The sequence below is a fragment of the Dipodomys merriami genome, unplaced genomic scaffold (assembly GCF_024711535.1).
Source record: "Dipodomys merriami isolate MVZ:Mamm:240054 unplaced genomic scaffold, mDipMer1.0.p SCAF_454, whole genome shotgun sequence".
NCBI classification, from domain to species: domain Eukaryota; kingdom Metazoa; phylum Chordata; class Mammalia; order Rodentia; family Heteromyidae; genus Dipodomys; species Dipodomys merriami.
In genome coordinates, this window is record NW_027206018.1 from 441,548 (window position 1) to 445,747 (window position 4,200).

Below are 4,200 nucleotides of genomic sequence, written 5' to 3' on the forward strand. Positions count from 1 at the left end.
TATACATGAAGCTATATATGAAGAAAGAGTCCTGCTAACAGCAGAGGGAAAAACTATTAAAAATAAGGAACAGATTTTTGGGACTGCTTAGAGTTGTGTGGGACCCGGCACGGTTGGCCATCATGCACTGTCCAGGACATCAAAAAGGGGACACCAAGACAGTGAAAGGCAACAGACTGGCCGATCAGACTTCTAGACAAGCAGCAGCTGGGAAATTAATCACCTTGGAGGACAGACACATACATCCTGGACCTAGAATGCTACCAGTACAGGCAGACTACACTAAAGAAGAAGAGGAATGGGCATCAAAACTTCCTATGGCCCAAAACCTAGATGGATGGTGGTGCATAGCTAACTAAAAAATGTTAATTCCTCGAGTTCTAAGACTACAGATGTTAAAAAGAATTCACCGTGCCTCACACATGGGAATCAGGAGGATACAGGACTTGCTAAGAGGCTGGAAGATCAAGATAAGAGAAGGAAATGGACTAATAGAAGACATTGTTAAAAAATGTAGAGCATGTCAGCTTACTAATGCCAGAAGGGGAAAAAAAGTTAATGGAAGTTGAATAAGGGTGACTAGGCCGGGAACGTACTGGGAGGTGGCTTTCACTGAACTTAAGAAAGGAAAGTTTGGTTACAAGTATTTACTAGTGTTTGTAGACATCTTTTCAGGATGGACTGAGGCTTTCCCAACCAAGCAAGAGACTGCAGGAATAGTGGCCAAGAAGATTGTACAGGAAATTCTCCCAAGGTATGGGTTTCCAGCAGTAATAGGGTTGGACAATGGACCAGCCTTTGTATCCAAGGTAAGTCAGGGAATAGCCACTGCACTGGGGACAGATTGGAATTGCACTGTGCTTATAGACCCCAGAGTTCAGGATAGGTTGAAAGAATGAATCGGACACTAAAAGACACCTTGACTAAATTAGCCTTGGAGACTGGCGCAGATTGGGTGACCCTTCTTCCCTTGGCCCTGTTCAGAGTTAGGAACTCTCCTTACCAGTTAGGATTGACTCCCTTTGAGATCATGTATGGCAATGCACCCCCAATGATCCTTAGCCTCCAATAGGAATTATTGTAGGAGCTGGGTGATGGAGACTTAACAACTGTTCCATTCTTGCAGAAGGTGCATGAAGAAATCTGGCCTAAGATAAAAGCCATTTACGAATCTGCTTCTATACCCAATCCTCACTCTTTCAGGCCTGGGGATTGGGTCCTGGTCAGGAGGCATCACCCAAGGCACTGGAGCCTAGTTGGAAAGGGCCATATATGGTGATTCTGACCACTCCCACAGCTTTAAAGGTACACGGAGTAACTGCGTGGATCCACCACACCCATGCCAATCTAGCTGATCTCTTCAATCCTGAGGAGGAGGAGCCAGCAGCATCTTCAGTGTCAGCATGGGAAGGTGTGCCTCACCCAAACAACCAACAACAACAAGATCAGATCACCCAACAACAAGATCAGAAGATTGTCCAAGGACTGTTTCTACTATTGATAAGTACTGTGGTAAAGGGAATTAACCCTCATGCCCCTTACCAACTAACTTGGCTGGTGAATCCTAAACGGGGCAAACCTATCCCTGTGGCAACAACAGAAGCCCCACTTAATACCTGGTGGCCAGACTTAACAACAGACTTATGTGATTTAGCAATTGGGAGTTGGGATATTCCCACCATTATGACCCTAGCAAACTGCCTGAATACAATGGCCAAACAACTTTTACAGCAACAAAAAGACATTGTAACTCACATGGGCTAGACAATAGGCCAGAAGGATGTGCCACCTCAGCGAGAAGATATTACTTAGGGAGATGGCCTATCTATGTGTGTCATAGGTATGGGAGGAGCCCAGATCTTGCAAAAGGTGCGGATATGAACAAGACTATTTTTGCAAAGAATGGGGTTGTGAAGCCCCAGGAGATGGACATTGGAAGCCATACTCTAACTGAGACCTTATTACTATGGCTAGAAAAGGGACTTATCAGGGTGAAAAAATTTGTGGAGCAATTCTAGATGGACCGTGCAAACAATTCTGGTGTAATCCTCTAACTATTATGTTTACTGAGAAAGGGAAACAATTTTATGTTTGGGCCCAAGGGAGGACATGGGGACTGAGGCTACAAAAGGATGATTATGACCATGGATTAATTTTTAGAATAAACCTTAGACAAGAAGTCATTAGAATAGCCCCGGTGGGCCCTAACCAGGTTATTCAGCTTATTTGGCCCAAGAAAGCCCCACGTGTACCACCCCAACCTGAAAACTAACTAGCCCTATAGTTACAGAGTAACACCCTACATTAGTAGGGCAGCAACCCCCAGAAAAGTAGAACCAGTGAACATAGTACTAGCATTGAGTAAAAATCCACTAATAGAATTGGTTATAGGTTCCTTTGCATTATTAAATGCCTCTAACTCAGAATTAACTATCTCTTGTTGGCTATGCTATGACACTGTACCATCTTATTATGAGGGGATAGCAGTGGTAGGTAATGTAACCAGGACTGTGAACAAAAACGAGTGCAGATGGACTAGTCAAGTTGGATTAACAATGGGCCGAGTTACAGGTCAAGGGATCTGCATAGGTGAAGTACCTCAGGATATGAATTGGATTTGCAACAAAACCATAAAACTGCCTGAGAAGGGGAACGAACAGATGAAATATTTGATCCCTCCTAGCAACACATGCTGGGTGTGTAATCAATCTGGACTAACTAGTTGTGTGCATATAAATATTATAATGTAATGAGGAATTTTAAGATTTGTATGAAGTTCCAAATTTAAGGAAGATAGATATAAAAAAGAGCCTTTCACAGCTATTACAATTAGACTGCTGTTAGGTGCAAGCATTGGAAGGTTAGGAACAGGAATAGCGGCATTAACAAGACAGGAACAGCATTATTTAGCCTTGAGGGAATCAATAGATGAAGATATTAAAAGAATAGAAAGCTCGATTTCCCGCTTGCAAGATTCCTTAACTTCTTTAACAGAGGTGGCCTTACAGAATAGAAGAGGACTAGACTTACTAGTTTTACAACAAGGTGGACTATGAGCTGCATTAGGAGAAGAATGCTGTTTTATGTAAATCAGTCAGGGGTAGTGTAAAATAACATAACAAAAGTTAAGGAAGGATTAGAAGAACGAAAGAAAAAATGAGAGTCTTGACAGAGATAGTTTGAATCATGGTTTAATTTTTCTCCTTGGGTAACTACCTTAATTTCTACGTTAATTGGACCCTTGCTTATATTACTGCTATTGCATACTGTTGGGCCTTGCTTGCTAAATAGATTGTTACAATATATAAGGGAAAGATTGGAGACTATTGAATTAATGGTACAACACACCTATACTCCTGTAAACACATCTGATGTTGAAACTGAGATGTAATGTCATCAAGATTGATAACTGTGCCAAAACTCAAGGGGGGAATGTCAGAACCAAACTAAGGCCATATTGTGATAGCTTCAAAAGTTGACTAGTTTCAGTCTTTAATTCCTGTTCCTAGTTAATGTTGCAAAGGTTGCAAAAATGAGATGAACAATAATATGTTTGTGCAAAATTTTTGAGAACTGTTATTTAAAGATTACAGAACACCCGAGAACAGGATGGTTTCGCGACCCAGTCAGCAGAAGATTAACCACAAGAGTTGTCTGCCTTGATGGCTCAAGCAGACACCTGGTCCTGACCAATCAGAATAGAACTTGTCCCTAAACCATAGCATTGCTGTAATTTTGTGTTTTTTGCCTTTATAGGCCCAGCTGTACTGTTGCTCGGGGGCCCCCTTCCTTCCTCTGCTGCGTCTGGGGGTACAGGACGTGGCCTGAGCCTTGGCTTGTTGAATAAACCTTGCATTTTGCAGTTCGGGTTGCCTTTTCTCTCGGTAGTCGTCGGAGGGTCTCTGGGACTTGGGTATAACACCTTCAAGTGGGAAAGGGAAAGAGGAAGTAATAGTGGTGGGAGGGATAGTGGCAAGTGCTTTTCTGAGGCATGCCTGTGTGCAACTGAGTGGCCACCCATGATTCATGGACACACCTCAGCCTCCAAGATACCACCTGGCTTCCTGGAAATAGCTCCATTCCATCCCCACTCTTCCTGTGTTGTATTCCTTGGGCCACCCTTCTGAGGGGACAGTGCTGTCAGCTGTCAGTTTGGTACCACAGACCGTGCACATCAGCCATGCTAAGGACATTCAGGTT